Below are 26,314 nucleotides of genomic sequence, written 5' to 3'. Positions count from 1 at the left end.
TTAGAACCAAGTTCAACACATCCACTTAGACTTAGAGATTGCTTCTCCAATCCTCCCTCTGGTAAGAAGTAATCTGTTGCTGAATTTGCTCTCCTAACCCTATACATCAGTGCTATCAATACTTTCAGAAATCCAAAGCGTTGAGACTCATTGCGATGAGCAATGAGCATTTTGATGGGTGTTGGAAACTCCATATTGTGCAATGTGTTTTATGTGATTGCTCAAGAGCTTTCAGGAATCTAATCAGTTTTCAGAAGCCTAAACTCCATATTGTGCAATATGTGTTATGTGTTTGCTTTAAAGTTTTTAGGAGCCTAGACCTAGTTCAATCCACTCAACAATTTTCTTCAAGACTCTTCCAACATCCACCCTCCTCCAATGCCCATGCTCTTAGATATTCATGCAAATGGTCAAATAAAACTTATTAGAATTTCTTCAGACCATTTCCTCTTATAAGAAAGGGACATTCAATTATTTATTAGAGAGCTCTTCCAGTTTCCTGAGGCCTCTGCATCATGTTAAGAGGAATAACTTCACTTTTCTCCATCATTGCCTTAATATCTTTGACAAAAGATCACCAGCCCCATGAAAGTTTTTCTCCGAGTTTCTGTGATACTCTGATTCTTCACTTATGCTTAGCAATGCATCTGTTTGATCCAGCACCATGTTTCTCAGGCAGGGGTGGCACTAGAGGGGTCTCCCAGTGTGCTATCAAATACTTCTGTGGTCCCTACCACTTAGAGTTTTCGGAGAGCAGTATGTGATAAAGCGGGGAGAATGAGTTATAGATTTGTTTTCTGCTTCGTTAATGGGGTCTCATGATAGTGTTGACTCTGCCCCCATAATAATGGTCTTGGGCCAAACAATTCAGTATCAGAAACTATGTATTTGTAAAGTGTATTATTCTCATTAAATTACATGCAATGATGATGACTACTTCTTTCTTCTGATTGAATAAATTTCCCTCAGAGACAACTCATCACTGATGTAGCTGGAACACTGGCAACAAACCAAATGTTAAAAGAAAACTTCAGGTCGGATGTGGTGGCTCACGCCTGCAATCCTAGAACTTTGGGAGGCCGAGGTGGGCAGATCACGAGGTCAGAAGTTCAAGACAGACCTGGCCAAACATGGTGAAACCCCATCTCTACTACAAATACAAAAATTAGCTGGGCATGATGGTGTGTGCCTGTAATCCCAGCTACTTAGAAGACTGAGGCAGGAGAATTGCTTGAACCTGGAGGTGGAAGTTGCAGTGAGCCGAGATCACGCCACTGCACTCCAACTTGGGCTAGAGATGGAGACTCTGTCTCAAAAAAAAAAAAAAAAAAATTCAGCTGTTTAATTCAATTAAAATTTAACAGAATTTTAAAATTTAAAGGAGTTTAATTCAGCAATGAATGATTCGTGAATCGGGCAGCCCCCAGAATCACGGCAGATTCAGAGAGACTCCAAGGATGCCTCCCGGTCAGAACAAATTTACAGACTCAAAAAAGGAAGTGATGTACAGAAGTCGAAGGTGAAGTACAGAAACAGATGAATTGGTTACAGGATGGTGTTTACCTTATTTTAACACAGTTTGAACACTCAACAGCATATGAGTGATTTAAGTATGGCTGCTGGAATTGGCCAAGACTCAGGCACTGTTACAGGCACATACTCTTAAGTTAGGGTTGTCTAACTTAGGTTGCAGTTCATCCACAAGGACTCAAAAATAGAAGTATGGAGTCCTTCTCAGGATATGTTTAGTTTGCTTTAACACAAGCTTTTCTTCTTCATTTTACTAGACACTCCCAGGCACATCTGATTCTTACTTAGTCTCAAGATGGGACCCCAATATTATAATCACAGTTACGGAATTTGTATTAGCTACATTTAAATGTAACACATTGGTAACCTTGTTTTCAAACTTTTATTACATTACTTTACATTTTAATTTATGTTATGCTAACATAATAGATTTAACTATTTAACTCCTGATTCTTCCCTTGGGGTGGGCTGTAAGCGTGGCCTAGCAGCACTTGAGAGGTAAGTATGTACATTGTGTTTTGGAGTTGTATGCATGCTCACTTGAGGCATTCTTCCCTTACCAGTCAAATATCAATAGAAGTTCCTATAGAAGGTCACATACCATTTAAACTCCACCATTTTACCTCTGAATGAGCATGTTTGAGCTCACTTGCCTAACTCCTGAGATCTTATCAGGAAGCTGCTGATTGCCAGCTTTAGGTGTTTCTATCTATTGGGAGACTTCGTTTCCCTGGCACTGGCTGTGACTAATTATAATTTTAGAGAGGCAGTTTAATAACCACCTGACCATCACCTGATGGTTGCCTGACATGGCTTGTGGTGGGGGACTCTCCTACCCTGCTCATGTCTGATTAGTACCTACTTTAACACATTTGGCATCTCTAGGGCAAGTGTTCTAATTTGGTATATCTAAGAACATGGCATAATTGTCAAGAGGATACATTCTATATAAAGTAGAAAACCTGCATTTTCACTATCAGAAAAGTAATGTTAGCATCCTCCAATATGTTTTTAGAAATGAAATTGATACTATACATGATGTTTTCCAGTTTCAAAAAGAAAAGACATTTTAAGAAATAATTAATATTACATCCTAAATAGAATCTATCATTTTGTTTCTCATCCAGATAAAATCAAATTTCTATACTATTGTTCCAATTAAAAAAAAAAAACCTCTAAAGAATGATATCTTTTAGCAATTCTAAATCAAATACATTTTACCATCAAAGAGTTATCAGGCTTTCAACTTATTTTTTATGCCAGATGTCTTTGTAGGCCCATTTCCAATTTTAAATAAATCTCAGACACATCAGTGGATACCAATTAATCTGGTTCCACTCACAAAGGTTAGTATCCATGCAGTATAAAATTTAAAAATTCAACAAATGAAACTGAAGTGTAAATACTTTGAATAAAACAGACTGTGGAAATTAAAGAAAGTAAATCCTACAATATTACCTTAAATCCTAAATCAGCAAAGCATGAAATGTTAAGTCCTGGAAAGGCTTTGGAAATGTATTTAACCCAACAACAGTCCTTGAGTTTCATTCAGATATACTTTTGCTTTATAGTATATACTGTGCTCACCACACTATTTCATTTAATCCTTACAGTAATCCATGGAGATAGATATTATAATTATGCAGCAAGTTGGTGCATGGCAAAGCTGGTATATAAATACAACCACCTGTTCCATATTCTGAATACCAAAAAAATATTATTGGTAAAATAAAAATGTAAACATTGTAAAAATGTAAACATTGAATCTAAATTATGCAGGTCAAATATTAGGTTTGCTGAATGCAGGTCATAAACTGCTTCTTTGACTTTTGGAAATTGTTCAATTTACTTTGAAGCATTTGATTCTAGGAAAGGCCTGGGACACATGAAGTTAGATGCTGAAAAGAGTCAGACCTTATCTTCATTTCTGTCTGTGTACTGGGCTTCACACCTAGTACATTATTAAAATCCCAAACTTATCAAGGTTTTCACTAAAAGTAAAAGTGGCTAAGACTTAACAGTGTAACACGTGTTTGAAACTACTAAAAAACAGGTCTACACATGAGGCATGTAAGAAAAGTAAAATGTATTTTTGGTAAAAGATTATAAGAAGGCATGAGAATGCAGATTTTTCTTGACTAGATTAAAGGGTTAAAGTATTGTTTTAAGTTAGGATAAAGCTGAAGATTTAAGCAAATTGTGGAAGGTTTGTGAAAAATTAATCTTGTAAAGACATTCTGTGTGTGAACATATTGGCAAAAGTTAAAGGTGTATAATTCAGTTTTTCCATAAATTAAACATTGGAATAAAAGCACAGTAGGTTTTTCTTTGAGCAAAATCCTGCTTATGATCTGCTATTTAACAAAATTTGTAAATGGTTATAAAAGGTTTATGAGAATATTAGCTTATGGTCAAATATTAAAATTGGGTAGATATGTCTACAAAGTTTTATTAAGAATTGGATTTGATATCAATGATGCCCTAATGCAAGAGTAACATTTGGCTTCTTTGGTATAAAAGTCAGACAGGAAGCATTGTCAAATATGAAAGTGTGTTTGGTTTTCTTTGGGCTATATTTGTATAAATGAGTTTTTAGTATGTGTTTCAAAATTATGGGAAACTTCTATAATTCTTATATGGCTTAGTGTTGGTTATTAATAATTATAATTGTTTATATCAGATTTTGTATGCCACAGAGAGAACCAAATTTATTTGCCAATTGTGTTTTAGACTGCGGCTGTCAGAAAACGTTTTGTCATCCACTGACAATTGTTGTCTTGTTTTGGTTCTCTTTAGAAGGTAGTTCATAATCAACTATAGAACTCTAGCAGGTGTTCTTAAATGTAGATTTGTGATAACTTTGGAGACTGTGACATTCGAATAGGAAAAAACGTTCATAGAGAGCTAAAATGTTCATGAATATCAAGCAGAACAGGAGTCAACTGCATAAACTAAAGAAGTCTGAAGTAATGTTTTTAATTTTGGTTAAAACATTGCCGATCCTTTGTTTTGTTTTTCAGAGTAAAGAAAACTTTTCTTTTGACCTATTTGCAGCTTTTAGCAATTGATATACTCCTATGAACAAAATTTGGAGCATATTTGTTTCTCTCTAACTGATTTATTCAGAATTTGGAAACTGTTTGTGAGCATTATTAACTATGGCAATATAGTGCATTATTAACTTACGGCAATATAGTGTAATTAAGTGCATAACTATGTTGCAATATAGTTAAGTGCATAACTATATTGACATATAGTTAAATGCAATAAGAATCTGGACACAATTGGAGAAATTGGTTACTTTTACCAAGGTTTTAACTGGAATGGCATGTTTTCCTTTAATGAATCAAATTTTATTGTAAAGCCAATACAAGTCCCTTGGAGAACTGGCCTCATACTTTGCCTATAGAGTCCCTGTACAGGGTTTCTGACCGTGGTAAGTAAAGAACGTCACTTTCTAACAGGTCTAGGAACCCCTCCGCTCCGCCAAGTTATCTTGGGACCACAAGAAAAGAGGAATTTACCCAACTCATAGGTATTTAAATGTACAAACCCTTGGCTGGGTTCAGCTTTAAGAAAGTCTTGTCTGAGATTCCTTGTATGGAACAAAGTTCCATTAAACCCAATTTAAAATCCAATGTAAAAAAAAAATTATTCTTGCTGCACTTTATACAAATAATCAGGCCAAGTATAATAAAGCAAATTGGTTTTACCACGATTTCTCTTTAGTAAAAATGGGAAACTGGAGAGAGAAATATTATTTTTCAAGAACTATGTCACACTTGTTATTAGATTCTTGTCTCATCAGCTGTTTTTAAGTTTGTTTCTGCAATTTAGGCTAACCCTGCTTATTCTTGTGAACCAACCAGGGATCTCCGACTGCTGCTCAGAATAAACAAGAGGATTGATTAATGTAAAAATCTAGATCAGTATTCTAGTTCTGAGCATGTGTTGGAATTGGCTAGCAACCCCATGTCAGCTTGGTTCTAGCAGTTGCCCAATTCATGAAAAGACTTCTAATTTAGTTTACTTGAGATAATTTTACTTCTATTGCTTTACTCTTGTGGAATATACTGCTGTTGTACTTTTTATGTGGGAATGATAAGCTTACTCAATGTTTTCTTAAATTGAAGACTTATTAATCTTCCAGATATCACCTTTTGTCAGAACTCAAGAGTCATGAATGACCCTCACCATGCCAAAATTTTCTGACTGAGCTCCTCTCCACCCTGATAATGAAAGACTCTAATATTTAGACAGGAATATCATCACCTTCATTCAGCTTGAATTACTTACAGAAGATGGCTCTTCATCCCTCTGCAACTGTTAGGATTAAGGGTTCTCTAGTAAAAGGGAGGGGAAAATGTCAGAGACATTTGAACCAGAGCAATTCCATTTTGAATAGCTGCTGGATAAAATAAGACTGAAACTTACTGGGCTGCATTCCCAGATGGTTAAGCATTCTAAGTCACAGGATGAGATAGGAGGTCAGCACAAGATACAGGTCATAAATACCTTGCTGATAAAACAGGTTGCAGTAAAGAAGCTTGCTAAAACCTGCCAACACCAAGATGGCCACAAGAGTGACCTCTGGTCATCCTCACTGCTACACTCCCACCAGTGCCATAACAGTTTACGAATGCCATGGCAATATGACACAGTTACCCTAGATGGGCTACAAAGGAAAAGCATGAATAATTCATCCCTTGTTTAGCATATAATCAAGAAATAACCACAAAAATAGATAACCAGAAGCCCTTAGAGCTTCTCTGTCTATGGAGTAGCCATTCTTTTATTCTCTTACTTTCTTAATAAACCTGCTTTTTCTTTGCACTCTGGACTTGCTTTGAATTCTTTCTTGCATGAGCTCCAAGAGAACCCTCTCTTGGGATATGAATTGGGAACTTTTTTCTGTAACAGTCATATATGGCTCAGAATAAATCTCTTAAAATATTTTAGAGTTTGACTCTATTTGCTGACAACAATCAGCAGCAATTATTAAGCCAGCTTAACTTTTGACCTGCTTCCTTATAGCTGGTAGCTGCTTACTACTCTAGGATAATGCAGCCCTTGTTTCTAGACTCTGTTCATTTTCTCTTCTATAAATAAAATCTAAGATCTTGTGAGATGATATGTTTTCCATTGGGTTTTTCTTTAGGTTCTGCATACCAACAAAACTACCCACACCAGCAGGTCTGAAGGGCCCAGCAGAAAACTGACTCAGGAAAAAATGCAGTTTCCATATCCTGAGATTTCATCCCCCTTACCCGACCAATCACCCACCCCAAATGTTTCAGCACCTTGCCCTCCATGATCCCCTCAAAAACCCTTACTGAGATCCCCTTGAGGAAATGAATTCAAAACTTGAGAATTCCTCCTGTTTCCTCATTAGGCACCTGTCAATTATGAAACTCTTTCTCTTCTGTAAACCCCAGCTCAGTGGATTAGTCTGTTGCCACTCAGCAGGCCTAGGAACCTCGCAGTCCTGCTACAAAATAACACCAAAGATCACTGAAAAATAAGTAAAACCTGATCAAAGGTAGAAGGTATCTAATGAAATTTGGGACCGATAATGTGGTCCAATTCCAGATACCTCTTGTTGTTTCCTCCTAGCTTGTTTGCTATGGCACATTGATAATTGATTAGAAAAAAAACATAGAGAAGTACTTTTGAAAGAAAATTTTTTCAGAGTATAAGTATAACCTCACTCCTCTGGTCTCACTCCCCTCCTCCTGTAACTGAGATATCAACCTTCTGCCTTATTCTTTTCCATCCTGGACACCTGGCATTGCAGAGCACTCAACAGAGACAGTTGATGTCGCCCTGCTCCTCCTGAGCCTCTCTGATCATGAAAACATAAACTGTGGCATGTCAGACACATGATCAGGTATGATTATATGTTTATGTGTGTGTGCCTCTGTGTGTGTGTGTGTGTAAGAGAGAAAGAGAAAGAAAAATAATTATCTTGTTAGAAAATAAAGTCTATCTTTTATTATTTAACTATTTTTTGCTGTGAAGAATTCTAAGATTTTCTTTCTCTATCTCAGTAGTGTCTAACCTATTATAGACTACAACACATTTGAGATTTTATAATTTATTTTTTAAAATGGTAACAGGAATGAAGTCCCTAAGTCTTTATATATGGTATATAGCTTATGAGTTGGGAATGAAAGAAGGTGAAATTCCCAGTATTTATATTAAAAGAAGGTTCTGATATTCATACTTCTTTCCCACTCAGCTACCATTAAAATCAGAAGAAATTTGGACTACACTTATGTAGGGAAAATAAAAATTAAAAACAAGATACTTCATTTTCTCTGTTAAAAATAAGGAAAGACATGCTCTGTCTCCTACTTCACGTTACAAAACATATGATAGTAATTTCTTACTCATTCTCTTTAAAAAATATAATTTTTTATATGAAATGAGCCTTTTTGCCTGCTTAAGGACCCAGGAATTATCTTTCTCAAAGACTTGGCAACCATCTCACTGAAATGTAAACAATAAGATAGATGGCATCCCTGTCTCCCAGATTCTGTGTGTTCCTTGGGGTAGTATTGAAAAGAACTTAACTTTTTTGAGCACCTTGCTTCACGTTGTAAAACAACCTGCTGACATAAAGATGTAAGTTTGATTTTCCTTTGTATAAAATCAGTTAACTCACACAAATAGTCACCCTAGTTACCAGGTGAATTTAAGATAAACTGTGTATAATAAATGGTGCTGTCAAATCCTCTCACTTGAGATAAAGTTAGTGTTTATCTTGAGAACACCTATATAATGGGTAAGAATGTAATGCATTGTTTATTTTGAGAACACACATGTAATGTAGTGTAAAAGTGTATTTTTTTCTTCTGTCTTTGCAGTCTCGTAGAGAATTGCCTGTGATACACATCACACCTGATTTAATACTTTTTCAATAATAAAACTGTTTACTTTTTGACTTGTAAATAAACCTCGTGGAGAGGATTTCTAGGTTGAAAGAAGATTTCATATTTTATTTCCCCAACCCATACCACAATGCTGATTAAGATAAATAAAAATTATACCATCTATGTTATAAAGAGTACACATTACATAGTATCTTTTCCAAATTTTAGGGTTTTTCCTGAATTATTTTATGACTTCTGGCAAGTCAATGAGGTTATCTAACTAGTAAAAAAATGTATAAATCAGATCTTCCAGTTAAGTTTAATCTCATGAAGATTTAAACATTAATGGTAATGAACACATGACAGCCTAAGCCCTTTTCTGTACTGTTATTATTCTCCTATTTCAGTATACTTTCTTTAAGGTGTACTGATTGAGGCAATAAAATAGGAAGAAAAAGTTAAATAGCAACCAGTTCAACCACACTTTATCTAAATTAATAGGCTTTGCTTTCACACTGATACTCTTTTATTTCTTTAAAACAGAGACAGCTTTTGTTCTCAAAGACTTAAGGAAATATGCTTGTAATTCTACTAATAATTATAAACAATTGACTGAAAGGGGCATTTTTTCCAAGAGCAATATCACAATGACCATGTGCCATTATATGTGTGTGTGTGTGTGCGTGTGTATGTGTGTGTGTGTTTTGGGAGAGGAGAGTGAGAGAGAGAACATATCAAAAATCTAGTTTATGTTGATACTTTTTGTTTGAATAATAATAGAAAAGCAATACAGAAAAAACAGTAAATAAGAATAATTTTGAAACAACTGGATTGCAATTCACTGTGGGAAAGTGCTCTTTAATCATTGCTACAGTTAAATTATAAAGTTATTTTAGGACCTAATGAAATTTTCCTAAGCAAATAGAAACCTGTTTAAAGAATGATAATAATAATAATAATAATTATAGCCAACATTTGCTAAATGTTTACCAAGCACCAAGCATGGTGTTATTTTCTTACTGTGACAACCTTTTAAGTAGAAACTGTGATGTCCATTTTACAGAGAACAAAAGTGGGACACAGCCAACTTAGAGTAACTTGCTACTAAAGTCACTGAGCTGATAAATGCAAAGCAAGGATTTGAACCCACACACTATAGGGCTAGGGTTTCAGCACTCAATCTGTTGCTGTTCTGACTTTCTTGGGGCTTCTGTTAATGAACTCTTCCAGCACTTTTATTGTATTTAATAATAGACATGTGTACTTACTACATACCAAAGGTGATTTTATTCTGTAATCAAAACAGCCATTTTTATAAATATTCTAAGCCTAGTAATACTTTAAACAACATCTTACATATACTGCCTTATTGAACCTCCTCAACATTTTAAGGTATACAATTATACATACATCTCCTTTACCCATTAAGGAAATATTGTTAAAGAGGGCAGATTGTTCACCTACAATTGCTGAACTAAGACTTGAAAATAAGTGTTCCTCATATCTTTGTATTAGATGGGCTATTTCCTTTCCTTTAGGGAATCCAGTATTTCTGAAAACACATGACTAACTTAGCAGACTGTACCAAGACAGTAGCATTCATGATTAATCTTTATTTCTAGCATATCAGCATTAATATTTCCTGGTCAAAAGATCTCTTGTAGTAATTCTTTTTAAAGTGAGTATTGGGGATATTAATTCAGAGTTATTAATTCCATTATATAAAATCAAAGGGTAATAAGGAAGGCAGGAAGGTAGTGGATAGTGGGTAAGAGCATGGGCTTTGGAGTTAACCAGACTCAGAATTAAATCCTAGCTGTGCATTTATTAGCTCTCTCGGATTGAGCAAATTACTTATCCTCCCCAATCTGTGAAATGGGTCAAATGATAACCACTTCATAGTGTACTATAAATGGCAATGTAGTCAAATGGCAGCTACTAAATGCTTTATAAAAAGTATTTCAGTATAAGTGAAATAACTTAAGACAAAGTTTTCCAGAATAGGGTACATGTACTTAGACTAGATTTTATGTGATATAAGAATCAATTTTTTTCATAATTACATATTTATTTAATTTTACATTATAATGATTGTAACCAGTACCTCAAAACTATAATTATGAACATTTTTCTTTACTTTGAGAGTTCCTTACCTTGAGGCTAAGAGAACATAGGGAGTTGGTTTTAGGCTAGTTAAAACATTTGTTTTTTATGTTTCAGTGGGATGAAAGATTTATAATTTGATAAATGTATGGTCAGTAAATTTTATATCAGACTTAGATATTTTTTAATGTCCAAATTAACTTCCTTAAGAAGAACAAACAAAAGGGAAAATGTGAATGAAGTAACTTTGTCATCATTGTACAGAAAGCATGATTTATAAATTTATGTTAAACTTACTGATTCTAAATTTAAGAACTCACTAGAATTCATAGAATAAACTGGTGTTTAATGCACCATGTGGAGGTCTTTTATGAAGTACGAAATGTCTAATAATTTTTACAATTATTATTTATTCATTCATTCATCCATCCATTCATTCAATCAATAGTTTGGAGTGATTATTATGAGCCAGAAAGTGGTCTAGTGTTAGGAATATAATGAAAGACCAAGCAAACATAGAACACTGCCCACATTATAGTATGGGAGATGTAACACAAATAGCTCAATGTCTACTTTGTTATAAAATATTATTTGGTTTTTGAACTATTTATAGACTTTGTGTTTATATTCATTCGATTCTTTATTCATTGGATTGGTTATTATGTTAGCAAATTTTCTGATGTGTTCCGACTATTTAATGCACTGATTAATTAATGCATTTTTGATCAGTAAGCTCCAACTAAAAGATTTGAATATGTGGACGCAGACTTTTTCTAATATGCATGTAAAAGATAAGTTAACTTCTTATATGTAGTGTGGCTAGTACTTTTTTCTTAGTATATAGTTTTAGGTAGCCTAAATGCTTAAGAATGTGGGTTATCAGTACTAAATTTTTAGTAATTGTAAGAATACCAGCTACATCTGTACCTTCTCATCAACGGTATAACCCTCGTCCTTTAGAGTTGCTATCTATATCATCTCCTTATCAGTTCCTAAAGAACAGAAAGCATTTCATATTTTTTTCCAAAAAAAAAGTTTCCTTTGTTCTAAATGACTAAGACTAATTACCTTTTAGTTTTTTGTTACTCTAACATGACTGTATAATTTAGTTTTTAATTTTCTTTGTGCCAGAATTAGAACAAATTAAGAAAAAAAATATTTATTTACAGACTCACCTTTATTTTCCATTGTCCTTGAAAAATAAAAGCTCAATCAACTGCCCCAAATTTAACTTTGGGAAAATATATGGAATATAATTTTGTAGAATATAAATTCTGCTTTGGTAGAAATGTCTGGTGGAAAAAAATTCATTTGAGAGCATTTACAGAATAAATTTATATAAGGGCCACACAACTACCATCACTTTAAGTAAGACAAAGTAATTATCTACAAAGAGCTATTTATCGTAGGAGAAAATGCAATGGGTAAGTTATTTTCTTAGCTGACATTATTTCTGCTGTTAAGATTTCTTGCCAACAAACCAATTTTAGGAAAACTCATACCTCTATCAGGTAAAGTTGTTTCTTTAGTTTGCTGACTTCAGATTATCTTAAATTTATGAATTTATTATCCATTTCCTTTGTTTGTTCACTACAATAATTTGAATCTTTTGCAATACTTCCAACACATTAGTGACTAAGGCTGGACACAACTGAGAGTTCAACCAATACACTTCAATGTTGATTAAATGTAGGATAATTATGAGAACACTGGGCAAAGAAATACTAGCTAATTGTTCTGCCATATATTGCCAATCTAATGAATTAGAAAATTGATTTAAATGACACTTTTCCTAAAATAATAATAATAATAATTAAACCCACAAGACAATTATGCATATGTGGAGAATCTATTTCAAAGAAGGCTTTTTTTTTAACAGAAGTAAAAACAAATCAGTCTTTCAAGATTCATGACATACACACATTGTTATAGAATATACACAACACTCTAGATGTTAAAATCTAGCTAGGTGATATCAAGAAGAGGTTCTGCCATCTAAGAAGCATTCATGGAAGAAGTAAGACCTTATGTGGATGAAGAAGGAGCAGGGGAAAGCATCATAAATATGACACCAGAGGGCATAACAATGCTGACAAAACATGAAGACACAAGTACAAGTAACTATAGCCAGAGCATAGTTTCTGCAGAAAAGTGATAGTTGCTGATATTTTAAGAGCTGAGTTTGAATTCTGCATAAAATGCTTAGAAATCTAATGTAGTTCACTACTTCCAAATTTTTCTTTTCTAGCTATGGAATAAAGTTACAAGACAAGCATTTGTTATGGTTCATCAAAGTGAAGTTCCTATAATTATATATGATTAAAACTCATTTATTTTTTTCTACTTCTCAGTGCTCTAGGGCTCTGTAGTAGCTGTGCACTTTGCCTATTTGTGGAACAGACATTTCATGATGTAACTGGCTGAATAGGCTAAGTCAATTTCTAGGTTTTGTATTAAACTCATTATGATAGATAGACTATTTTGGGCTTAGCCATAGGCTGAGGACATGGTGTTCTTGGTGTATGTATATGAGTCCTGCTAGGGAATTTGGCTGGAGCCACAATGGCTTCTGAACTACACTACACAACCCTGAATCCAAAGCTCTTTAATTGTCTACTCTAGTTTTCAGAAGGCAAGTGTTGCAGAATTAGTATTTTGGATTTAAAAAACTATTGGAAATTGATATAGTTTGGCTGTGTTCCTACCCAAATCTCATCTTGAATTGTAACTCTCCCAATTCACACATGTCAGTGGGAAGAATGTGGTGGGAGGTGATTGAATTATGCAGGCAGGCCTTCCTGCACTGTTCTCATGACAGTGAATGGGTCTCATGAGATCTGATGGCTTTAAAAACCAGAGTTTGCTGGCATGAGCTCTCTTCTCTTGTCTGCTGCCATGTGAGACATGATTTTCACCTATCACCATAGTTGTGAGGTCTTCCCAACCACGTGGAACTGTAACTTCATTAAATCTTTCTTTTGTAAATTGCTCAGTCTTGGGGTATGTCTTTATCAGCAGTGTGGAATTGGACTAATACAGTAAACTGATACCAGGAGTGGGGTGCTGCTGAAAAGATACCTGAAACTGTGCAAGTGACTTTGGAACTGGGTAACAGATAGAGGTTGGAATACTTTGAAGGGCTCAGAAGAAGAAAGGAAAATGTCAGAAAGTTTGGAACTCCTTAGAGACTTGTTGAATGGCTTTAACCAAAATTCTGATAATAATATGGACGATGAAATCCAAGCTGAGGCGGTCTCAGATAGAGATTAGGAATTTGTTGGGAACTGGAGCAAAGATGACTGTTTTTATGTTTTAGCAAAGTGACTGGCAACATTTTGCCACTGCCCTAGAGATCTGTGGCACATTGAACTTGAGAGAGATAATTTAGTGTATGTGGCCAAAGAAATTTCTAAGCAGCAAATAATTCAAGAAGTGACTTGAGTTCTGTTAAAGGTATTCAGTTTTGTAAAGGAAGCAGAGCATAAAAGTTTGGAAAATTTGCAGCCTGACAATGCAATAAAAAACAAAATTCCATTTTCTGGGGAGAAGTTGAAGCAGCTGCAGAAATTTGAATAAGTAATAAGGATCTGAATGTTAATCTCTGAGACATTGTTGAAAATGTCTCAAGGGCATTTTAGAGGTCTTCATGGCAGCCCCTCCCATCACAGCCTCTTTCCTTTCCCAGAGACCTAGGAAAAAGAAATGGTTTTATGAGCTGGGCCCACGGTTCCTGTGCTATGTGTAGTCTAGGAACTTGGTGCCCTGTGTCCCAACTACTTCAACTGTGATTAAAAGGGGCCAAGGTATAGCTTGAGCCATGGCTTCAGGGGTGCAAGCCCAAGACTTGTCAGCTTCCACATGGTGTTAAGCCTGTGGGTACACAGAAGTCAAGAATCAAGATTTGGGAACTTCTACCTAGATTTCAGAAGATATATGGAAATGCCTGAACGCCCAGGAAAAAGTTTGCTGCAGAAACAGGGCCCTCATGGAGAGCCTCTGCTAGGGTGATGCAGAAGGGAAATGTGGGGTTGGTACCCCCACATAGGGTCCCTACTGGGGCACTGCCTAGTGGAGCTGTGAGAAGAGGGCCACAATCATCCAGACCCCAGAATGGTAGATCTACTGACAGCTTGTACTGTGCACCTGGAAAATGTGCAGACACTCAATGCCAGCCCTTGAAAGCAGTCAGGAGGGGTGCCATTCCCTGCAAAGCCACAGGAGTGGAGCTGCCCAAGACCATGGGAACCCACCTCTTGTATCAGCGTGTCCTGGATGTAAGAAATAGAGTCTTCTACTAGGTTTTGAGTTTTTTTGATCTTGCTCCTCTAGCTCTTTCAATTTTGACGATAGGGTGTCAATCCCATTACTGGGTATATAGCCAAAGGATTATAAATCGTTCTACTATAAGGACACATGCACACGAATGTTCATTGCAGCACAGTTTACAATAGCAAAGACCTGGAACCAACCCAAATGCCCATCAATGATAGACTGGACAGGGAAAATGTGGCACATATACACCATGGAATATTATGCAGCCATCAAAAATGATGAGTTCGCATCCTTTGTAGGGACATGGATGAACCTGGAAACCATCATTCTCAGCAAACTGACACAAGAACACAAAATCAAACACCGCATGTTCTCACTCATAGGCGGGTGTTGAACAATGAGAACACATGGACACAGGGAGGGGAGCACTACACACTGGGGTCTGTCGGGGGGAAATAGGGGAGGGACAGTGTGGGGTGGGGAGTTGGGGAGAGATAGCATGGGGAGAAATACCAGATATAGGTGAAGGGGAGGAAGGCAGCGAATCACACTGCCACGTATGCACCTATGCAACAATCTTGCATGTTCTTCACATGTACCCCAAAACCTAAAATGCAATTAAAAAAAAAGAAATAGAGTCAAAGGAGATCATTTTAGTACTTTAAGATTTGATTACTCCTTGGATTTCAGATTTGCATAGGCTCTGTAGCCTCTTTGTTTTAGCTAATGTCTCCATTTGGAAAGGCTGTATTTACCAATGCTTGTACCTCCACTGTATCTAGGAAGTAACTAACTTGCTTTTGGTTTTATAAGCTCATAGGTGGAAGGAACTTGCCTTGTCTCAGATGAGACTTGACTGTGAACTTTTGAGTTAATGCTGAAATGGGTTAAGTTGTTGGGGAACTCCTGGGAAGGCATAATTGGTTTTGAAGTGTGAGGATATGAGATTTGGGAGGAGCCAGGTGTGAGTAACCCCCAATCTGGGCACTGAGGAAGGAGAGCTAAGCAGACCCCCCTGCACAATTAGTGCCTGAAGAATATCTTATTACTCAGTTATTTCCATATATATGTGTGTATGTGTGTGTGTGTGTATGTGTATATATATACATAATTATATCTTATAGTTGCAGGGATATCTACAGTAGACACAGTACAGAGCATGAATTAAGGGAAAAACAGCTATCTAGTCACATCTTGTTTATAGTTGGAGGAATGTCTAGAGCCGACACGGTGCACAGCATGAATTAAGGGAAGAACTGTTATAGCAGGACAAGAATCTATGGCCCAGGCAGCACCGTTCAGTATCATAAAGATACCCACAGTATGGCAGGCTCGGAGCAAGAGCCACTCCTCCTGAAAAATGAGTTGTGGTACCTTGCATCCAGTTCTTGCAGAAGGCTGCCCTCAGACCAGCAATCCCGCAAGCATCCAGGGCTTAAAAGTCCTCCAGTATAATCACGCCTTGGTGACTGTGAACCTTGTCAACCCTGTTGCTCTCTGTAACTGCTGTACTGACTCAAAGCATCCTCCTATAGAAATAACTGGAAGCTGCCAGCAGGTGATGGTAGACCCTGTCAGCTCTATAACTGCTGTACTGACTCAAAGCATCCTCCTATAGAATTTCTTACAGGCAGCCTGCTCCTATATAAGAAATATTGCACATTGCACCCTCTTCACTGTGCATGGCCCATCTCCTTGCCTCAGTGACCTCATGGGGGTGGACCCCTTGCTCCATATGGCACACTTCCTTGCCTTGATGACCTAATGGGGGCTTATTTATTGCTCACGTGATTGTCTTGACCCTATCACTATCCTTAAGATGACCTCACTCACTACCCTGCCCCCTAACCTATACCCAATAAATACAGATGCTCCTGGACATTCGGGGCCTTGCCTGTCTCCACTTAAGTGGCGTTGGCCCCCTGAGCCCAGTTGCACTTTCTTTGTCCTTCTGTATCCTGTCTCTATTTCTCAGATCCAGTGCCTCAGCACAGTGATAGGGGACACCCCACGACCCTGTAGGGCTTGATCCTACACTAGGTATGGAATGATATGGTTTGGCTGTGTCCCTACCCATATCTCCTCTTGAATTGTAACTCCCACAATTCCACATGTTGTGGGAGAAACTCGGTGGGAGGTCAGTGAATTATGGAGGCAGGTCTTTCCTGCACTGTTCCCATGATAGTGAATGAGTCTCACAAGATCTGATGGCTTTAAAAACAAATTGCCTGCAGAAGCTCTCTTCTCTTGTTTGCCACCATGTGAGATGTAACTTTCTCCTACCACCATGATTGTGAGGCCTCCCAGTCATGTGGAACTGTACATTCATTAAACCTTTTTCTTTTGTAAATTGCCCACTCTCTGGTATGTCTTTATCAGCAGCGTGAAAACAGACTAATACAGTAAATAGAGGTAAAGTGAGTAAAATCTCTAGAGAGATTAGAGAAGGAAAAAACAATGTTAAGGATTCGAGGAGGTTTCAAAGCACATGTACAAAGGCACATAATGGAGATAAAATTTTATTCAACATAACCTTAGTGAAACAAAGGATAAATGAATCTTGTTAACTTAGAAAAATTATCAGACAGGAAAATTTTTCTTGCCAGAACCGTAATTCCACACTACTCTGATACCCTAAACTGAAGAAATATCCCTGGTGTTTATCTCTATGACAAAATAAAACCAGAAGAAATCTCTCAAAGATAATGACTCCATCTCAATACAAAGGACATGAAAATGATGCATTTGCTATTTCACTACTGTCTGCTCATCCACATAGGACATTAGATTAGCTCCCACAGAAAGCCTCTAGAGCCTCACTCCATGCAAGTCCTGGCAGAAGAATGTGGACTATGTGTCACATAAAGGTTTTCTTGACAAATTGTTACCCTGGGGGAATCAAAAGCTCCAAATGTAAGGCCTTGGACTAAACCACCTGGTATCATTTTCAAAAGCTTCCAAGTTAGTAACGGTGAAAAATTTAGAGGCTTAGATATTGAATTGTACAGGCTAAACTTTCCAAAATTCAAAAAAGAAATAAAGATGGAAAAGAACTCATTCTTTTAACAAATATTTATTGAGCTTTATTAGCATAGAAATAGTGCTCACCTGAAAACCTCACATGATCTCATCTTGTAAGATTTCTACTTTTCTCAATTTTTAATATTTGCTATTGTAGTATTTCTTATTACATGCCAGAAATTTCCATTTAGGATAAAATGAAATTTTATGATTTTTGTATTGTGTCCAGAATCAATTTGGAAAGCAGGAAATAATAAATCCATAGAGGTAAAGATTTCAGGAGGCCAAAGAGTGAAGGAACATTCTTTCCATTAAGTGGTAGACAGAAGTTCTGCTTTCAAGTTGAATGGATTTCCTCAGAGGTCAGTACAAGGCCTTCCAGGAAATCTCACAAAGTAAGATAGAACATAGCATCCCTTCAGTTACTTTGCTGTATGTCTCTGAGGTATTTAGAGAAATATCATATATGACAGCTATGAAACTAGAGTCAAGGACTGTGATGCTACCCTGGAGTATCAAGACTACCAGAGAGATTCTGAGGAAGTTTCTCCCCCATCTGTCTTCCAGCACATAAGAGAAATGAAGAAGCATGTTTTTAGTTTAATACTTAGAGAGCAGAGAGAATTACTGCAAGTTTACATCATTGCTATAGGCCTACCATTTTTGCTTTTGTATCACTTTTGTGGTATCAAACTCAGCTAATACTCAAAAATAAAACCTTCAATTTTATTTTTTTGCTTTTTATTTTTCTTTCCAGTTATCTCACAAAGTTTACATTGAGTCAATCCACAGCTATATTGTTTTGTTTTATACTTGTTGGTTTGAATAAGGTGCTAAAATAGCTTCATACATGCTGATTGTCTGTTCTGTCTTTAAAGTATATTTTACCACTAGAGCTCTAATCCATTTGTTTTTTCCTTCAACATTTGTAGAAGAAACCAGTTCTTTTATCATTAGGTGTTCCTAGTTTGTGTTTTGCTAATCATGTCCTTATAGGATGATGCTTAATGTTTTTCTCTGTCTTTTGTGTTTTTTGTAAATTAGAAGTTGAATCAATGGATTTAACAGACTTGGTTTGATTTTCTAAAAGAAAAATTGTATGTGTGGGGTGTTCTTCTATCAAGAGGCACACAATGTTTGATTGTCTTTCATTTTGTGATCTTAGCAAATCTTAAAAAACCTTGTGTTTAATGCCTAGATTCGTCATTTTAAAAGGGGTTGCAAGATGTTAATAATCTGTTCTGTTGTTTCTTCATCTGTTCAACGGAATATGTCTGTGAAGAGAAGCTTCCCCTTACCTACTATTTTGTCATTGTTTGGTGATATTTTAAAATATATATGGAAGCTGAGGGTTCTAAATTGTCAAAGACTTACAGAGCTCCCCAAGTAGTTTCATCAGTACATCGCTCATTTTCACTGTTTGAGGGCTTAGAGATAGCTCCTAGAGAGCACTTAGCTGTCTAGAAGGAAACACCCTACTCCTCATTTTCACTGGAGTTAGTTGTGCCCATGTGACTATGTTCTGCCACTAAGATATAAGTGGAAAGTGTGAGACTGCTTCCATGAAGCCTTCTTAAAGGGCAGCTTTGCTGGCTTCTGACCACTTCTTTGCCTTTTCCTCATCCTTGGAATGAATAGGATAGAGAAGAGATGGCTGGATGCCTTGCAGCTGTATTGGACTAGGAAGTCAGGGTCCACACTCTAGAAATGGCAGACATAAAAGCTATAAAATCCATGGGTCCCTAAAACTCTGCATGTCATATTAATCCTGAGCTGCCCACCTGCAGATTGCTTTTACATGAGAGGGAAACAGATATATATCCTGTTCAAGATACTATATTGGGGGTCCTAAGGGTACTATTAATTTTTTAAAATAAATCTTCAACATTTATTTAGATTCAGGGGGTACATGTGCAGGCTTTTTACCTGGGTATCTTGTGTGATGCTGAGATCTGGGATATAATCAATCCTGTCACCCAGGATTGGGCATTGTAACCAGTAGTTTTTCAACACTTTCCCCACTCCCTTCCTACCCCCAGCAGTCCCCAGAGTCTATTTTTGCTATATTTATGCCCATGAGTACTCAATGTTAGTTCCCACTTATAAGTGAGAACATGCATATTTGGTTTCCTGTCCTTGAATTAATTCATTTAGAATAAGGACTCCAGCTGCATGCATGTTGCTGCAAAGGACATGATTTCATTTCTTTTTATGCCTGTGTAGTATTCCACGGTGTATAGGCTCAATATTTTCTTTATCCAATCCACTGCTGATGGGTACCTAGGTTGATTCCATGTCTTTACTGTTGGGAATAGGATTATGATGAACATACAAGTATATGTTTCTTTTTGCTAGAGCAATTTACTTTCCTTTGGGTATATATTCAGTAATGAAATTGCTGGGTCAAATGGTAGTTTAACTTCTTTGAGAAATCTTCAACCTGCTTTCCACAGGAGCCAAGCTAATTTACTTTCCCACCAATGGTGTAAAAGCATTCCCTCTTCTCCACAGCCTCACCAGCATCTGTTGTTTTTGACTTTAAGTAATAGCCATTATGAGAGGTGTGAGATGATATGCCATTTCCTTGTGGTTTTGATTTGCCTGTCTCTGATGATTCCTGATGTTAAGCTTTTCTTCATGTTTATTGGCCACTTGGATGTCTTCTTTGGCCTACTTTTTAATGTGGCTATTTGGTTTCTGCTTGTTGAATTGTCTGTTTCTTATATATTCTGCATAGTAGACCTTTGTTGGATGCACATCTTGCAAATATATTCCCCCATTCTGTCGGTTATTTATTTAGTCTATTAAAATCTTCAATTTTAAGGAAGGTATGAGATTAGGCAAGAATTTCTGGTGAAGAAAGAACAATTATTTACTTCATTTCCATCTGAGACAGAAATAAGTTTAAATTATGTTTATTTTAAAACCTTCTGACTACATTGTAAATATAGGGAAAATATGATGAAAACAACTGGTTATATAATTAATGATGTTATGGATGGAACAAAATTATTAGAATATTTCCAAAATGTTAGAGACATCTTAAATAAGAAGGTATCTTTTACATTCCTGTTTGTCTTTCTACATAGGCCATAGTAGGAGCTTAATGTATGAAATAAACATCTTATTTGATCTGCATCTGTGACAGACAATGTAGCTGGAGAAAATGTGTATCACAATGCAGAGCATTGCTGGGGCTCAATAAGGGGCTTTCTCTTTTCTTAGAAGTCAAGCTACACAGAAACTCAGGGCACTTTGAAACATGATGGGACAAACATAACCTTTATTCTTAATTCTTGACATGCAAATCTATGCAAAAACATACTAATAATGTTTGTAAGAGTTGAATCAAATTTAGTAAAACAATCAGTGAGGGAGTTTTTTATTTCTATTGCAGAACTATGATATTTTTTCTTTTTCTTCTAAAATGCATCTTTTTTTTTCCTGGGAACACTTGGATGGCAAGGTTTTATAACAAATCCAAGACTGTGGATTACCTATTTGGTTGGGTCATGCCCAGATTCCTGATCCATGGAACTCAAAGAAGTTAAATTGATCTCATCCTCAATCACTATCAGGAAGATAGCAGAAGCTCAATAAATACTTGTTGAATAAGAGAAAGTATAAACCCTGCAATTAGGCAGACACAGAGCATCTAGATGTATGAAAGGACACTGCAGACTTCTAGTTTTCAAAGCACCTCAGATTCTATGTCAACAAAATGGCAATTTTCAGAGTGCTCTGCTAACTGGCAATTCTCCTATTTCAGGCTGAGAGGCATTTATAATAAGCAATGGAAACAGAAACTACATTTTATACATGACAGAAAATATTTTATTTGGGGAAAGAATGATAATATTTCCTTTTTTATTAACTATGGTTAAAAATAACATGGCTTATGTTTTTAAATAATTAGTTTCATTTATCCATCCATCCATCTATTCATCCATCCACTTATTCAACCAATATATTAGGCCTTGACCATGTCTTAGGTACTATGTTTGGCACTGACAATAGAAAAGTTAGTAAGATACATTTTTTTTCCCTCAAGAATTTTACTCCCACTATGGTAGATACTACCCAACCAAATGATTGAAATAAAGCATTATACATGCTATCAAATGTGTGCTGTAAGACAGAGTGGTACCACATAGACAGTGATCAAGGTTTCAGAGGGGACAGAAGAAATTTGAGCTGGATATTGAAGGATAAACGTGAAGGATAGAGTATTCCATGCAGTGAAAAACAGCATATTCAAAAGCATGTGGCATGTATCCAAATGATATATTCAAAAAACTCTAAGTGTATCATGTTGACTGGGACAAGAGAAAAACTGCGAGTGAAGTTGGAGAGATAGGGAGAGCATGCATTTTATCAGAAAGTAGTGAGGAGTGACTTAGACATTTTATAAAAGGATAAGTTCCTTTCTGACTTTAGAAAGATGATCCTGTAAACATAACAGCAAGGAATAAATTGGGACTTCTGTACCATGCTGAAGATTATTAAAATAGTGGGTAAAAATATGAGACCCCATAGAAATATAGAAATAGAGATGTTAAAGAAGAGGTTGACCCCCAAATTTCTGGCTGATTTCTTTCATTGAAGTAGGGGGCCAAAGAAACAGAAAAGATTTTGGAAAAATAAGGTAGTTTGGGACATGTGTGGATTTTGGAAAAGTGAATGAGTTTTATGTTTGTGTTACATTAATATGAATGGATGCAGTAGTATGATACATAGAGTTTTGTGGATAAACTAAATACAAATAATGGACAGGAATATAAGTCATGGCTAAAAGTGAACTTTCCAAACTGGTTCCTTAAAGACTGTTTTTCTACCCAAATATCCTGGATAAGTATCCTGTGAAAGGTGTATCTGTCCTAAGTCCTGTTGCATCTAACATTCTGTCCAAGCTCTCTCTACCTTCCAAACAAGTTTCTAATTTGTCAGTTTTCTGATATGGACTACTTGTTTTAATTTATTTCTTGTTTTTCTGCCCTTGCTTGACTCCCAGCCTCCTACATCATCAGAAAGGTGGGAAATATTACTAAGATAGAGATGAAAAAATCCAGTGGGCAGTACCTCTGGTTAGTGGAAAACTAAAATCTCACCATTATCAGAATATCCAGAAATATGAAAGGTGATGTCATGAAACACTGTCTTTTGGGTACAGTTACCCAAGAGGTCACAGACTCTTGTGCAAAATGTCCAGTCTTTTCACTTAGCTTTACCGTATCCTATATGGGGCCATAAGTGTCAAGAACCAAGCCTGAACGAAGGCTTCTGGAAACTGTACCAACTAGACAGCTAATGTTGAACTATGCATTTATTACCCAGACCATGTGTTCAGAGAGGAAACTAAGGATGAAATTGAATATAATATCTAAGTATAATATAATATATAACTGGATGGAGTCTTGAGAAAGAAAAATGTGAGAGATGGGAAAAAAATCAGAAAACAGTGTCATGAAAGTCATGTTGCCTATCAAAATATCTTCCCCATAGTCATGCAAAACCTAAACAAGGCAAAATCTCATGAGCATTTGAATGCATTTGATATTAAGCTGAATATTCCATGTCTCAGAGTTATACAGATTATAAAATAGATTTCTTAATTTTAGTGACTTTGGGAAAAAAGGAGTGCTTTATCCTAGTCTTCATATTCTCAGCAACTGAGATGAACAGGTCTCACTTCCTGTGGGATTAATAATTCTAAGAGGAATAAAATCAATAAAATATTTTGAATATAATTAGACTGAATTTTTCACACATATGCAATCTGAAAAATCTGGAAGAAGCACACAAAATAGCACAAAGAGTAAAAATTTGGAAGACTGATGTCACAGTAATTCCCTTCAGAGTACTCATGGTTTTTCTTATTCACATAAAATTGATCAGGGCACTTTTCAGCATGGTCAGAATCAAGGGATAGAGAGGATGAATGAAGGAAATCCAGGTCTCATTCAAAATTCAGTTCTCCCATTGAAATTGGAGCTGAACTTGTCAAAGTCTGGAGAAGACACTGTGTATGGGAATCAAGTTATAATTGGAACCTGTAAAGTTTGGCTAAAGTTTGTGTCACTTAAAAACTTAAAATTTTGGCTGGGTGCAGTGGCTCATGCCTGTAATTCCAGCACTTTGGGAGGCCAAAGCAGTCAGATAATAAGGTAAGGAGTTCGAGACCAGACTGACCAATATGATGAAACTCTGTCTCTACTAAAAATACAAAAATTAGTGGGACATGGTGGCATGTGCCTGTAATCCCAGCTACTCAGGAGGCTGAGACAGAATACTTACTTGAACCTGGGAGGTGGAGGTTGCAGTGAGCCGAGATGGCGCCATTGCACTACTTCAGCCTGGGCAACAAGAGTGAGACGCCATCTCAAAAAAAAAAAAAAAAAACTTAAAATTTAAAAAATATATAAAAACCAAAAAGATAATTTCTATGTATACGTATTTGTTTTTGCATAAAATTATTTTAATGCTTAGTGGCTTAAATAAAAGATTTTTGACTCATAATATCTATTGTTCAGTAATCTAGCCATGGCTTGTCTGGGTCCTGTGTTTCTGGACCTCTCACAAGGATGCAGTTAAGGTGTCAGCTGGTACTATAGTCTCATTTTAATGCCTGACTTGGGATAAATCCACAAAAGGGATTTTGGCAGGATTCAGCTTCTCATGAACTTTTTGCTGGAGGTCTCCTCTGGTACCTTGCCATGTGAGTCTTTCCACATTGAAACTCACAATGTGACAGCTGGCTTTCTTCAGAGAAACCAAGGAAAAGGACAAGAAAGTAAAAATAGGAACAAGTCACCATCTTCTTAAATTTAATCTTGGAAGTGATATCCTATAATTTTTGCCATATTCTATTTATAAGAAGTAAGTTAGTAAGTCCAACCAATATGCAAGAGGAAGTTATCACAGAAAAGCATGAGGACCAGTAGACAGGGATCCTTCAGAACCATTTTAGTCATCCTACCACCCTACAAAAAGTAAAATTTGTTTTACTGAATTTTAGAAATAAAACCATTCCTGCTTTTTCAGAGGGTTTCTTGATTTTTAAAAATTAATTTATATAATTTCTTTAAAGATTATAGATACTACTACCATTTGGTTCCTGGTCTCAAGTAGTCTATCACTATTTATTTATTAATATTTATTGTAAATATTTTATCCTGAAGTATGGAATTATTTCCTCATGGGGTATTACCTCAAACTAGTGCCTCAGCAGCATGTCTAAAAGACCATTCGTGGCTGGGCAGGGTGACTCATACCTGCAATCCCAGCACTTTGGGGGGCTGAGTTGGGCAGATCACCTGAGGTGAGGAGTTCAAGACCAGCCTGACCAACATGGAGAAGCCCTGTCTCTACTAAAAATTACAAAAATTAGCTGGGCGTGATGGCAGGTGTCTGTAATCTCAGGTACTTGGGAGGCTGAGGCTGGAGAATCACTTGAATGTAGGAGATAGAAGTTGCAGTAAGCTGAGATGGTAGCACTGCACTCCAGCCTGGGCGACAAGAGCGAAACTCCATCTCAAAAAAAAAAAAAAAAAAAGAAGACTGTTTGACTGTTTTTATCAAGCTGGCACTTTCTGGGTGCTGTGGTATGTGATAGACCAGTGGTTTCCATGATCTTCTGTCCATTGTTGTGCCTTTTTTGCTGTGAAGTAGGTCTTTCAGTTTGATGTGATATTGTGCAGAACTCAGTGTCAGTGGTCCAAATTCTCTGTAGATCCTCAAAAGTGTTGCTGGCTGAGGCTCTGTGGGCAGCAAAGGAAAATGCATCCTTGGAATATGTATCAATTTCAATCAAGAGGAATTGCTTCCAGAATGGAAGGGGTTCAAGAGAGTCGGTTGACACCACATTGGCCCCCTCAAGGCATGGTACCGTGTCAAAGGTTCACCACTGATGTTTGTTGCTGGCAGGTGGGATATTCAACAGTGGTCAATGGGAGTCTTTGTGCAGAGAGTCCATACTGGTGGGCCTGTATATAGCTACCATCCCTGTCACCAGGGCTACCGCATTTATTTGTCTAATTAGCCAGTAAGACTGGACAACAACAGTTAACTGATATCAGTTGGATTTGTAATTCCATCTAATGTGTTGTTAAGTGCTTCTTCAAAGATGGATCTATTTTGGAAAGTATAAGTGAGAGACACAAAAATCTTCATACTATATGCCATCCACATGCCTCTTTCACAGGCCTCCTTGTCCTAATCTTCCAAACTTTATCCTCCAGGCCCATGACCAATCTGTTCAGCCATTCAGTGTTGCCCATGAGTTTGCCTACATTTTAGCCCTGGTTGGTAGTGGTCTAGCCAGTTGTCCCAATAATTACAGTACACTACATTTACAAAAGTGACAAAGTTGCTAGTCTTATTATGTATTCTATTCCCATATATTTAGGAACTCCACAAATCTTTCAGTGCTTTATGTGCTATTAGCCCATCAAAATTCTAAGGGACCAAACTTCCTAGAGCCCTTTAATTTTTCTGAGAAGATGTAGTAGAGGCCACCT

This window comes from Aotus nancymaae, unplaced genomic scaffold, assembly GCF_030222135.1.
Source record: "Aotus nancymaae isolate 86718 unplaced genomic scaffold, 86718_ANA_hifiasm-v0.15.2.pri h1tg000020l, whole genome shotgun sequence".
NCBI lineage: Eukaryota > Metazoa > Chordata > Mammalia > Primates > Aotidae > Aotus > Aotus nancymaae.
This window is presented reverse-complemented; position numbering follows the sequence as displayed.